Below are 14,917 nucleotides of genomic sequence, written 5' to 3' on the forward strand. Positions count from 1 at the left end.
TACCTCACTCTACCAATACCAATTTACTGTATTAGTCCATTTCTATACTGCTATGAAGAAATACCCAAGACTGGGTAATTTATTCAAAAGAAAGACGTTTAATAGACTCATTATTCCTCATGGCTGGGGAGGCCTCACAATCATGGCAGAAGGTAGAACAACAAAGGCACTTCTTACATGGTGGCAGGCAAGAGAACCTGTGCAGGGGTACTTCCCTTTATAAAACCATGAGATGTCATGAGTTTTCTTCACTATCACGAGAACAGCATGGGAAAAACCTGCCCCCATGATTCAATTACCTCCCACCGGCTCCCTCCCATGACATGTGGAGATTATGAGAGCTATGATTCAAGATGAAGTTTGGGTGGGGACAGAGCCAAACCGCATCATCCCTTATACTAATTGAATATCTGCCTTATGGTTGATGAGATTGTTGGAATAAACTGCATAGATAACTTTAAATGGTGCTTATCCTGAGGCGGCCAATACATTGGCCCTCATTGATGTACTCAACAATACTCCATTTGGTTTGTGACAAGACTTAAGGGTTGATGACAGAGTTTTGTTATCCGAAAATGTCGTATAATGAAATCTTCTGTTTTTATAGACAGGAAAATGAGTATGAGATGTTGCGGGGTATCTGTCTAATAACAGACATATTTTATGGTGAAACTGAGATTCCTCTGTGGTCTTATATTTCCTCTGAGCAAAACCATGCTGGTGAACTAGAACATCTACAAATAATCATGTATCTCATGGGATAAATCCTATAGAAATGGTGAATCGCATCAAACAATGGTTTAAGGTAAACCTAAATCTGGAAAGATCACAAGAAGACTGAGAGATATAGCCATCTCATCTTTGGTGTTTATATTTGAAGGATTAAACTGAAAGGACAATTAAATATGAAGTACTTGTTTCAACCAGTTTGTTCTCACTTGTCCAGATTTAGTTTTTCTGCTAATCAACTTTAGTTCTCAGAGATAAAACTAAAACAAAAGTAGCAACAAGTAGATGCTTGCTAGTATTCAGGCCGTCAGTAGCTTTAAGAATAAATTTCTATATGTTGACGAAAAATTAAAGTGAAACAGGAAACAAAACATATGTTTCATTATGAAAAATAACAAAGTAAACAATTATTATACTGTAAGAATAGTATGTATTTTATGAAAGGGCTTTTCTATCAAACTTCAATTATTAATACTTATTTTTAATAATATTTTATTGTAATTAAGTTTTAACTTATGTTAAAGTGATTTGAAGTGATTAACAAAGTCTGGTACTAAATGTTTTATTTTTCCTTTCTATGTCTACAAATGAATTTACAAATCTCTTTAAATTGTGGAAAATTTTGAAAATAATTGTTCATGTGCTGTGTAATGTGCTTTCTTTAGTGAAATCTTCACATAATGCCATGATCATGCAGTGTTTTTATGTTGCAGATCAAAAACAAGAGAAAGCATGGTAGCATTATTTTCCAAGGTGTTAGCACAGGTTTATTTTCCCATAATAATGGAGACCAAGTAGCTGGCAGAAACATTTTAAAATATCAACTTTCAAATGTAGCTGCACAGTTTAAATTCAGTCATATTTCACATCTGTGTTATGCAGCTCTATCCTAACAGGGGTAGAATCCAGAACACAATCTGTGTTAGAATGGTCTTGAAAGTAAAATGAGAGAACTCTTCACCTGCCCACTGATGTTCTTTGTGCTGTACACAGAAGCAACAAACACAGGTTCAAGTTGCTGAAAACAAACAATTAGAAATCAAATCAAAGCCTGTTTGGCTTCACAATTGAATGCTGAGATGCAATAGGAATTGTAACAATGCAAAGTAATAGCCTGCCGAATTCAATGAATATGGCTTAATACTTTTAGACCACAGCAAGACTTGGGTAAAATTAAAAAGTAATGTAAAGCTCTTTGGTATGCTCTACTAAATTAGTATTCTGAGGCATGTGTCTACACACCATACATAATGAAGACTGTTGGTTTCATTTACAGACACTGGCTACATTAGCTAGCACTAATGTGTAAAAACATATTGTATGCTGGTCTATAGAGGCACTCCAAATTTTCATTATGTTTTAGTCAAAAAGTGCTTGTTTTGCAGGATGGAATCCATGTCAATAAAATGGATTGGGTGTCACTTAAACCAAGTGACATGCTAATCTTCTAGAGGCCTCTGTCCTTAATCTCTAAAGGACATAAGTCAGTTTAGAAGCATGAGCTGTTCTCACAGGTAGCAACTATTGAGCTCTTTAATGTAAATTCAAAAGCAAAGCTTATCAGTGTGTTTCAGAAATTGCTTCAATGTGAGTTGCTGTCTATGAAAAAAAAAAAATCCCCCTACTTCCTCCAAATCCATGGGCAACTTCCAAGTTTTTATAGTGCCTGGGAGCACCATTTAATTATAAAGAAATTGGTTTTGGTGATAGCTGCCCTATGACCAATTGGATTAGAGGCATTTCTTCTGGCTGTTATTAAGGTAACTTTACTATTGCCCTTGTATAGTTAGGCATGATCAAAATATTAAGCAAAGCAATGTCTCAATCCAGAATTTCAAGACCCAGTACCTAGATGTTTTTAAAGTACAGCTATAACTAACCATTTAATAACAAAAGAAAAGAGTAATGGGATTGGGATTAATAGTTCTTTAGTTTGTAGAGAGAGTTACAAAATGTGGAAAATGACACTAATTTAATTTCTAATATTTTAACATTGCATTTGTTATATCATAGGAAAGCTAGAAAAGCTCAAAGAAAAATTGCAAGACGTTTCCAGAATCTAAGAGCTAAATTAGTTGACAATAAAAACTTTAAAACACAAAATTAAATAGAAGTCTCCATTCTGTATATATTTTATTTTCTAAATACCAAATAGTATACATTTTCTGCTCATTTGCTCCAAATAGAATAAAATGCAATCATTACTGGAAGTTATTACTTCAGTAGAGTACACTGGAGTATATTCTACTCCAATATAACACTTTCCACAAAAGAGTAAGAGTCTCACATCTATGATTATTTCTGGTATTACATGACACTCTGTTCATAAATACACACATGAAATCTTGAAAGCATGCATTGCACTAAAATTAGAATCACTAACATAAAAAGATGTAATCGACAGAATAAAATGATAAAATATTCCATTACTTCTGAGAGCAAAGCAATAGGCTAATAGCTAATAAGTAATGAAGTTAATGAGTATGCTTGAATGCAGGGATATTTTCTTTAAATTGGAATTAGCAAATACCTTTTTTAAAATTTAAACTATTTTTAAGAGTGTGTGCAAAATATATTTTTCATTCAGGAAATAAAATATGCTGATTCAAACTTTATTTTCATTGGATAATTTCAGGTGTCACTGACTTGCATTGTTAATATAAGTATCATTTCTTTTAATTGCTTATCTATAAACACCGAAGGATATCGAGTAGTATCTGTAATGATTCCAGGATAAAGCAGTCCCATTTCTCTCTTTAATATGTTTTTCATATTAACTTGTTTTATTCCCACATTCTTAGAATAAATAATGTATGTGTTGTTGAATAACTCAATGCATATTGTGAGCTCTAGTTAATGAAAAATTAGATTTACAATGATAAATTAGTTTGCTGGTAGCAGTAAAATACAGATTATTTTTACTTAGTTGCAAAATGATGACAAGCTAAAATTTTGGGACCATTGCCAAAGGATTAGTACTATCAAAGACATAATATAAATGCATCGTAATGACACATTTAGGAGGAAACATTTTAAAAAATCATTTTGAAAATAATATTTTATACAGCTAGAAGGATGTTGATTTTGTTGCAAGTATAAATTTAAGAAATATTTAAACATGTAAGTTAGTATGTCTTAATGAAATAAAAACATAAGTATGTGTAGAATTAACATTAGTCAGCTTTGAACACTATACACGTAAGATATTCCTTCACATAATTAAAATTTTTGTGTGTCAATAAATATATAAGTAAACATGAATTCTAACATAAGTTATATAGTGTTGTTCTTGATTTTTATCCAGTGTTCTTAGGCAAGAACATTGAAATCTTTTTTATCTATTTTTATATTAAAATACTTTATTAACTACATATAAAATACTCAATTGGTTTTGGTTTTTTTGTTTGTTTGCTTAAGGAAGATGATTATGATAGAATTGTTTGTGTTTCTTAAAAGAAACTTGGGATTAACATTTGTCTCTAAAATATATGAAGTTCATGTGATTCCTTTGATGTCTCCAAACTGACGCTCAGCTGTTGGAAAATGTTCTTTGTTTTGTGTGACATTTGCTCACAGATGTTTCTGCATGATTCTGTCCACAACTGTTTGTTCTTTTAAGTGTCTGCCAATCTGAGAGCATCAGTATATGTAATGCATGGATATATATTCATAGAAACAAATACTTAAATGATAAATAATTTAAAAATAGGGATAAAAGTGCTTTGAAATACACTGTAATAGTTGCTTTCTACATTCTGTGATTAGAGTTTAAAGGATATTTAAAATGTGTGAGCACAAAAAAATATATTTAAAGAAAATGAAGAAAAAAGAGAGAAAAAAAGCAATAATTGAATACAAAACTGTATTTCCAGAGGAGACACTTTTTTTTTTTCTTTTGGAAAGTAGAAAACTACTTACGTAAATTTCTTTTCTTTCTGTAAACAAATGAAGAAACACAAAGTTAGGAAATAAATAAAAAAAATAATACTGGGTAATTAACCAAAAAAAAGTCATAATAGAGTGCTGCGAAATGATATATTTACATTTTAAGTTTATATATGTATATAAAATAGTGTAGACAAGAAGTATATATATTTATTTTCCCTATAAGTATTATAGTCTTATTCTGGAAACTATTAGGGTAATTCAGAAAACTATCACTCTGCATTGCTACATCAAAAATATCATTGTTCTGGAATAGATCTTGAGGATAAGTAAAAAAGGTAGTGGAATTGAAATGATATCTCAAGCTTATTGAATTGCGATATATCAATATTGCTTTTCTTGGTTTGAAAATGTATCACGGTAATATAAGATGTCAACATCAGGGAAAATAGTAAAGACTATATGGAAAACTGTTGTAAATCTAAAAATATGCCAAAATCAAATGTTTATTTAAACATACATCATATGTTGTTGTATTAGAGATGTAGCCTTTAGCCATTCATTTAGCAGAGATTGATTCAATGCTACTGGTGCTGGTCCCTCAACTTGGCACAAAGTGGGCAGTGAGATAATTAAAACCAAACTACGTAACTCAGAAAATACAGAAACCAAGCTGGGTGCAGTGGCTCATGCTTGCATTTCCAGCACTTTGAGAGGTTCAGGCAAGAGGATTGCCTGAGGCCAGGAGTTTGAGACCAGCCTGGGGAACACAGTGAGACCTCATTTCTATTTTTTTTTAATTAACTTGGCAGAGTGGTACACACCTGTAGCCCCAGCTACTAGGGAGGCTAAGGTGGGAGGATTGCTTGAGGCCAGGAGTTTGGGCTGGGTAACAAACAAAAAAAGAATTAAGAAGGAAAAGAAAATATAGAAACCAAGGTTACTGCCCTCATGAAACTTACAGGCTCATATAGCGAAGATTTGCTAATCATATGAAAAAATACAGATATACAATGATAAATTCTAATTATTTTACCATTAAATTTTAATGATAATTTTAATATGGGAAATGCTTGTTGTTGAGAGAGAAAATTAAAAAAGAAGTGCCACTGTAATTTTTAAGAGATTTAAAAAAATTGTGCTAAAATACACACAAGATAAACTCAACAATTTTTAAGTGTACAATTCAGTAGCATAAGTATATTCACATTGTTGTGGAACTATCATCCCTATCATTCTCCAAAACTTTTTTAACATTGTAAACTGAAATTATCTACTCCTTAAACAATAACTCCCTATTTCTTCCTCCACACAGCTCCTGGTCACCGCTATTCTACTTTCTCTATTTACCTCATATAAGGTAAATATGTGTATAAGTGGAAATGTGTAGTATTTGTTCTTTCGTGTCTGGCTTATTTAATTATCAATGTTTTCAAGACTCATCCATGTTGTAGCACATATCAGAAAATCATACCTTTTTAAGGCTGAATAATATTCTATTTTATGTGTATGCTATTCTTTGTTTATCCATTCATATGTTGATAGGCATTTGGGTTGCTTCTACCTTCTGGTTATAATAAAGCTGCTATCAACATCAGTGTACAAATATCTGTTCATATTTCTGCTTCCAATTTTTTGGGGTACTCAGAAGTGGATTACTGGATCATATTCTATGTTTAATTTTTTTTTGAGAAATTGACATGCTATAATCCACCACTGCTGTTTTTAAGCAAAACCTAATGTGTACAATGAGAAGGTCAATTGAAGAGTATGTTAGATAGTGATGAGGAGGCGAAGGGCATTGGAGGGAAGAGAAAATTTGAAACTGAGGTGACATCATGATGCAGAGGCCCTGAGGCCACATTGGCTAGTTCTGAAGATGCTGAAGGCTTAAAGGAGGACAACATGTGGTTGGCCATGAAGACAGGAAAGGAATTGGGTTAAACACAATGTGCAGACCTGGTAAGGTGCCAGATGAGACAAGATTATGTAGGCCACTGCAGTGTGTTTTCATTTTATTCTCTGTACAAAGAAAACACTGTGACAAATTTTCAAGTAGGACTATACTAGGGCTTAAATTTTATCATATGAAAAATAGGAGTAAGGCAAGAACATATGAAGTGAGACACCTTAAGAGGCTATTATCAAATTTCTCCAGGTATGACTTTATTATTACCTTGCATGAGGATGGTGGGGTTTGTGATATGGACTTAGGAAACTTGGTGATGAATCCAGTATAGGAAGTATAGGAGGTAAGAGAGATAGAGGTGGCAGGATTAACTTACAGCTTTTTGTTTGTAACAGCTCAATGGATGTTTGCATCATTTACCAATGAGGAAGAGATTGTGGGGGAACATGTTGGTTTGGGAAATTTCAAATTAGAAGTGCCCATTAGAGATATGAAAATCCTATAATTTAAAAAGTCTCTCCTTGAGTTTAGAGTTACCTAAAGACAAAAAACTTTAGAAATTTTTATTTTTTTCAGATTTGACTTAACCTGCAGAGATACAGTGATCCTACAGAGTAAGTGGTTTTTTTTTCTTTTTTTGTTCATTTTACTCTGAAAGTCAAAGATGACTGCATTATTAAAAGAAAAGAAAGATAACAAAATGTACCTGAAACCTTCCTTCAAAAATCATTTTATTTCATAGAGACATTAAAATTTGTTACTCACAATTACCTGGTAAATTTACCCTATATAATTTGTCAAATCTTGTAATTCAGGCAAAATATGTACTACCTTTTCAATATATTAATACAAAATGACCTGACTATACAAAACTAATTCACTGTATATATCTGAAATCTCACAGTTGACTTTGTTTTATAGATTTCTTCTCAATTTTATTGTCTTCTGCCTTAGTAGAGTGTTCTCTGTATATTACATTTTAGTCATTACTACTGTTTGGTTGGACTTTGTGAAGTCTGTTTTTTTTTTCTTTTTCCTTATGAATAGAAGTGTCCTGGCAGAGAAAATCAATTTGTCACCCATTCTTAGGACTGTAAAACTGTTGCCACTTGGTCACTTACAATCTTAGTGTGCATTGAATGTTATTGGTTTTACGCCATCTCACAAGTAGCTCTTTGCCTTTGATATTTTACAATATTATTATGTAATCTGGTGAAACTACTTCATGTATTTCTTCTAGAATACATTTCCAGAAAAAAAATCTGCACAGGAGCTCAGAAACATATTAAATAAGGCTAAAATATGCCATAGTTCTCCTGAGGTGATTCTTGTAGGAAAAAATAAAAAATAGTTTACATTTGGTAATATATGTGCCATGTTATCATTACTAGAAACATTAGAAAAAGCATAATTGACATTGTACTAATATGGTAGCAAGGAGAAATTATCACTTTGATTTTAGGGCTATGATTTTTTTTCATATTTTTATGGTTATATGACTCTATCATGTGTTTTGTTATGTGTCCTTCCAACTACCCACTAGCCAGGAGAAAAATAAAGCTACTTTAGGAAAAAATATAGAAGAAGAAGGAGAAGAAATGAAAGAGGAGGAAGAGGAAGAAGAGGATAACTTTAATGAAATTTGACAGTTATATGAAACTGTTTTCACTGGTTATAAATATAATATATAATTCATAATAATATAATATTATTTCAGAAAATTAGAAAATACAAAAAAAAAGAAGAAGGTACTGCCAATAGTAATTTTTTTCACAAGAAGTAAACATTGTTAACATATTCTCGTATATTCTCCAGTATTTGATGCATAATGAGATTCAGGTGATTTTTTTACCTGCCTTTTTTCATTGAAAGCCAATCACAATTTAAATAATAATATAAACTACTTCCAAATACTGTTTCACCTAGTGTTGAAAAGCATTGTTATTCTCATACATGTCTGGTAAATTTGCATCGTAAAACTTATCAGTCTGGATTATTGACATAAAATTTTTGACTCTGCATTTACCTTTAAAAGTGGCATGCTTATACAGATTATTTTAGGCATTGAGAGGACAAAGATGACCCATTTGAGACAGCAATAAAGGGGCTAGAGATGGCCATGATGACCCTGCCTAGACTGAGTTGGCTGGACAATAACAGTCCTCTGACAAATCTGTAAAAGTTAATTCATTGAGAATTAAGAGTGGTAGCAGCCATTTAAAGAACAAAAGAAAAGATATCTAAATATATACGCAAGATTGTAGAAAGACACAAAATATATTTCTTGAAAAGAGTCAAAGGTAGACAAGTTGACCCTTAGCTGAGGTTTCTTTTAAATAGTCTAATATTAGTGATATGATATGCATTGTGATAGGAATGTACTTGTAGTTAGGCAGGCTTGTGTACAAATTTTGAATTTACTTCTTATATTTGTATGAATTGAGCATGTCATTTAACTTCTCTAACTTGGCTCAGTTTACTCATTGTTAAGATGATATTAATTATAAGATTTCTTCATTGGATTCTTGTGATTATTGGATGAAATTTGTATAAACAGCTTAATATAGTGAGTAACATATAGTAAATGATTAATTAATGGTACAAGTAAATGATAGCTATAGAGATATTTCTTACATCACTGATTTTTTTCTACTCAAATTGCTATATTACCCAAATAAACAAATATCATATATTCTATTCATATTGCTGTTACATTAAAATGTACAACTTATTTAAATTATACATGATACTTCAAATGTGTAAAGAATGTCCATTTTCATCTGCTCTATTTTGTGATTTTTAAAGAATACAGGCATATCATGTTTTATTGAACTTCACAAATGCTGCTTTCTTTTTTTCTTTTTTTCTTTCTTTCTTTTTTTTTTTTTTTTTTTTGAGAGGGAGTCTTGCTCTGTAGCTCAGGCTGGAGTGCAGTGGTGCGATCTCGGCTCACTGTAAGCTCCCCCTCCCGGGTTCAAGGGATTCTCCTGACTCAGCCTCCTAAGTAGCTGGGACTACAGGCACATGACACCATGCCAGGCTAATTTTTGCAGTTTTAGTAGAGACGGGGTTTCACCATATTGGTCAGGCTGGTCTCGAACTCCTGACCTCAGGTGATCCACCTGCCTCAGACTCCTAAGTAGCTGGGACTACAGGTGCCCGCCACCATGCTTGGCTAATTTTTTTGTATCTTTAGTAGAGACGTGGTTTCACCATATTGGTCAGGCTGGTCTCAAACTCCTGACCTCAGGGGATCGGCCTGCCTCGGCCTCCCAAAGTGCTAGGATTACAGGCGTGAGCCGCCACGCCTGGCCAAATGTTGCATTTTTAACTAATTGAACCTTTGTGGCAACCCTGTGTCGAGCAAATCTATGGGTACCTTTTTTTTTTTTTTTTTTAAGACAGAGTTTCACTCTTGTTGCCCAGGCTGGAGTGCAATGGCATGATCTTGGCTCACTGCAACCTCCACCTCCTGGGTTCAAGCGATTCTCCTGACTCAGCCTGCTGAGTAGCTAGGATTACAGGCATGCGCCACCACACCCGGCTAATTCTTGTATTTTTAGTAGAGACGAGGTTTCACCACATTGGCCAGGCTGGTCTTGAACTCTGGACCTTGTGACCCACCCGCCTCAGCCTCCCAAAAGTGCTGGGATTACAGGCGTGAGCCACCGCACCCAGCCGGGTACCATTTTTTCAATAGCAGGTGTTCACTTCCCATCTCTGTGTCACATTTTGGTAATTCTTAAAATATTAAAGTGTTTTTATTATTATCGTATCTGTTATGGTCATCTGAAATCAGTGATCTTTGATATTTCTATTGTAATTGTTTTGGGGCTCCATGAACTGTGACCATATAAAGTGACAAACTTAATTGATAAATGTTCTTAATTGACATATGTTCTCACTGCTCCACTAACCAGCCGTTCCTCAGTCTTTCTCCCTCTTCTTGGGCTTTCCTGTTCTCTGAGACACAACAATATTGAAATATACAAAATATTTAAATTAGGCCCATTAATAACCCTATAATGGCATTTAGGTCATCAAATGAAAAGAAGAGCCACTTTAAATCAAAAGCTAGAAATAATTAAGCTTAGTGAGTAAGGCATGTCCAGATTGAAATGGGCTAAAAGCTAGGGTTCATGACTTAAACAGCTTAGTTGTGAATGCAAAGGAAAAATTATCATAGGAAATTAGAAGTGTTACTCAAGAGAAGACACAAATGATAAGAAAGTGACAACAGCCTTATTTCTGATATGAACTAAATTTGAATAGCCTGGATAGAAGATCAAACCAGTCACAAAATTCCTTTAAGCCAAATCCTGATTTAGAGCAAGGCCCTAACTCTTTTCAATTCTAGGGAAGCTTGGAGAGGTAATAAAGCTGAAGAAAAGTTAAAAGCTAGCAGAAGTTGGTTCATGAGGTTTAAGGAAATAACCTGTCTCCCTAATGTAAAGTGCAAAGTAAAGCAAAATGTGCTGATGAAAAAGCTTGAGCAAGTAATGCAGAAAAATCTAGCTAAGATAAATGCTGAAGGTGACTACACTAAAGAACAGATTTTAAATGAAGATAAAACAGCCTTTTATTGGAGGATAATTCAATCAAGGGCTTTCATAGCTAGAGAGGAGAAGTCAACACTTAGCTTCAAAGGACAGGCTTAATCTCTTGCTTGGAGCTAATGCAGTAGGTGACTTCAGGTTAAAGTCAATATTTGTTTGTTCTAGAAATGGAAAAACAAAGCCCAGATGACAGCACATCTGGTTACAGCATGGTTTACTAAATATTTTAAGTTCACTAGTGAGACCTACTGCTCAAAAAATAGATTCCTTTTAAAATATTACTGCTCATTGATAATACCCCCGGTCAGCCAAGAGTTCTAATGAAGATGTACAAATGTTGAATGTTGTTTTCACACCTGATAGCACATCCATTCTGCAGCCCATAGATGAAGGAGTAATTTCAACTTTCAAGTTTTATTATTTGAGAAATACCTTTTGCAAGGCAATAGCTACCACAGATAGTGATTCCTTTGATGGATTTGGACAAAGTAAATTGAAAACCTTCTGGAAAGGATTAGCTATTCTAGATACCATTAAGAACATTTGTTATTCATGGAAGGTCATCAAATATCAACAAAGTTTGGAAGAAGCTGATTCCAACCTTCATGGATGACTTTGAGGGATTCCATATTTTAGTCCAAGAAGTAACTACAGATGTAGTGGAAATAGCAAGAGAATTAGAACTTGAAGTGGAACCTGAAGATGTAACTGAATTGCTACAATCTCATGATGAAATTTAAATGGATAAGGAGTTGCTTCTTAGAGAAGAGCAAAGAAAGAGGTTTCATGAGATGGAATCTACTTCTGGTGAAGATGCTGTCCACATTGCTGAAATGACAACAAAGGATTTATAATCTTGCATAAACTTAGATGCAACAGAAGTGGCAGGGTTTGAAGGATTAACTCCAATTTTGAAATAAGTTCTATTGTGCATGGAATGCTATCAAAGAGACTTGCATGCTTGATATGGAAAACCTTACTGTTGTCTTTTTTAAAAAAATTGCCACAGCCAACCCCAGCCTACTACAATCATCACCCAGAGCAGTCAGCAGTCATCAACATTGAGGCAAGACCCTCCACTAGCAAGAAGATTATAACTTGCTGAAGGCTCAGATTATTGTTAGCATTTTTTAGTAATACATTATTTTTAAATTATGTATTTTTTATACATAATGCTATTGTACACTTAATAGAGTACATTATAGTGTAAACATAACTCTTAAATGCACTTGGAAATCAAGAAATTTGTGTGACTTGCTTTATTGTGATATTCACTTTATTGCGGTGGTTGGGAACTGAACTTGCGATATCTTTGAGGTATGCCTATATGTTGCAGAAGATACTCCCTATAATCCAGTGACTGCTCTTTATATTCAGGGGCATGGCCCCTTCATGACAGACTTTGTAAAGGCAACACTTTTTCCTCAACTGCCCTTGGGAGAAAACATACTCACTAATAGGAAGGCCATTATAGTTTAGAAAAGACGCTGACAGATCAGATGAAATTTCTGGCTTCAGACCTTGTTCTGCCACTCAATATTTATACATTCCCTGCCAAATTATTTATTCTGTCTGCAACATAATATCTTGTTTGGAAGTGAATGAGATAACTTGCATCATTCCATTTATTTCCAATATTGTCTTCTCTGTTTCCTGTGCATTGCCTTTCTCTTTGCAAATATAGAGTTCACGTAGCAAATCCTCTTCAACATTAAAAGGCTAACGTTGGTTATAAACTGAGTACAGAGATGACAAAACTAAATATATGGTACAAAATGACACTTTCCTTTATTGAGATGTATGAGAAGCACAAGGGCAACATTGTCAAACTATCAAAGATAGATGAATGGGGAAGTTTTATTGCCAGAGGAAAGATATTTGATTTTCAGTTGCCAAAGTACTGTGAGAGCTGACAGAGGAGCCTGGACAAAAAGCAGATGAATAACTTCTTTCCATTCAATGAACAGATTTCATCTGGACCTTGATGACACATGTGTGCTTCTCACATATGTTTTTATGCTATTTCCATTACTTAATTCATTTCTAAGAGTGCTCCATACACCTATAATGGCCCTCTCCAACTCTGTTCCAAGTAGATTTGAACTTGGTAGAATGGGAATGAGGAGTGGGTAAAAAATGAAACTTATTGAATGTTGAGTACTTGTCAAGGAATTTGCTAAGGAATCAACACTCCGATTTAATCATAGACACTGTCTGAAGTAGTTATCCTCATCAGCTCCATTTTACAGATGTAAAAACTGAGTGTCAAAAAATGAAGTTACTTACCCAATATAATAGAGTTAGTAGGTGTCTGTGCCTGGATGTGTGCATCTACTCAAAAAATTTTAAACCTCACACCCTTAAATACAAAACGCAACTCAGAACTGGTGACTTTGATACATTAGAAGTATGCTGAGATATTTTTCTCTTCAGTCAGTCCCTAGAGCTGTCGCCTATGCCCCAGGCCCGTTTGCTCCAGCCTCCAAAGGCCTTCTCCATTTCCCCCTGCACATGGTGCTGGCATCATTTTCCATGTATGCATGATGTGATAAAGTTGAGAGGCCCAGCTCCACCATATGACTTGAACAAACACTGGGAATAGAAATAATACATACGCTAAGTGACACACTTATGACTTTTATCAGTTTTTTAAAAATAAGAAATTAGCATGGGTAAGAGTCATGAGTCTTAAGAAGGAACACATACATCTGTACCTTCCAACACTGTTAAAATATGCCAAATTCATACCTGTGGAAAGAAGTTGAAGATAGCACCTGGGTGGATGTCTTTTCAGAAGTGCCGAAGAATGGAAGAGTAAGAAGATCAATGCGATACTTGGTTATACTAAAATTATACAGTAGCAGCTCTGACAATATTGTCTGTTAAATCATTTATTTAACATTAGTACACTGTTTATGTCAATAACATTCAAATCCAAAGAATACCTGTCATTTCTCACATATAATTTCAATGTTTTAAAATGCCTTTACAAAGAAATACATTTAAATCTAGAAATTTTCATAAGTGTATTAATACAATCCAAGATTTGAATTTATTGAGATACCTGGTTTCTAATCTATATCTTCATTCTTTTTTGGCAGTTTTCAAAACTATATATAATACACTATGACAGAAAAAAAGTATAGGAAAGATATAGCCCAAATACTATCTTGAGTCACTAGGAGAAATTAGTTCTGAAAATTTGGGGGCATCCTAAAGTTTTCTAATGGTTCGGTTCTGACTTCTTACTTTGGCATATATGTTAGTTCTTCTCTCAAATTTGCCTTCTCTTTATTTAACTTGGTATGTTCCAGTTTCTTCATTTAGAACACAGAAACAAATTTTCCCTTGCTTATTTGACAAAACTTTTGTGATGTTCACACAAAGCGACAGATCACAAACTTATGAATCTGAAAATAATTATAAACACCTATAAAACTATAATAATACACATTTGTATGTTCTAAGGTGTTACATAGGTATTACAGTAGTTGCATATATAACAATTGTGTAATTTTTATTATAACTAAATCCAAAACTTCATTAAATTTAAGTTCTAAAAAATAAACAAAACCTCATTATTCTACTAAAACAAATTCCAAAGAAAATCTAACGACATGGAAGACACCATTAATTTTTAAAATGTAATTTTCCCTTTTAAAAATTTAATTTTTGCTAGAATTTGTATAATAATATATGGTGATAATTGCTTGTAATATACATTTAACCTCGATTTAATTTTGAAGGATAAACAATAAGAATATGCTGACCTGGATTTTGGGCTTCACATGTCGTTTTCCAAGTAGTTTAATCCATAAACACTGCTTGAACCTTTGTC

At 33.6% G+C, this 14,917-nt stretch overlaps 1 pseudogene; it reads left to right on the forward strand.

The window, feature by feature from the left end:
• The first annotated feature begins 575 nt into the window (after positions 1–575).
• LOC100440672 (pescadillo homolog) overlaps positions 576–14,917 on the forward strand; it is a 76,333-nt pseudogene continuing 61,991 nt past the window's right edge.

The sequence above is a fragment of the Pongo abelii genome, chromosome 3 (assembly GCF_028885655.2).
Source record: "Pongo abelii isolate AG06213 chromosome 3, NHGRI_mPonAbe1-v2.0_pri, whole genome shotgun sequence".
Classification (NCBI taxonomy): domain Eukaryota; kingdom Metazoa; phylum Chordata; class Mammalia; order Primates; family Hominidae; genus Pongo; species Pongo abelii.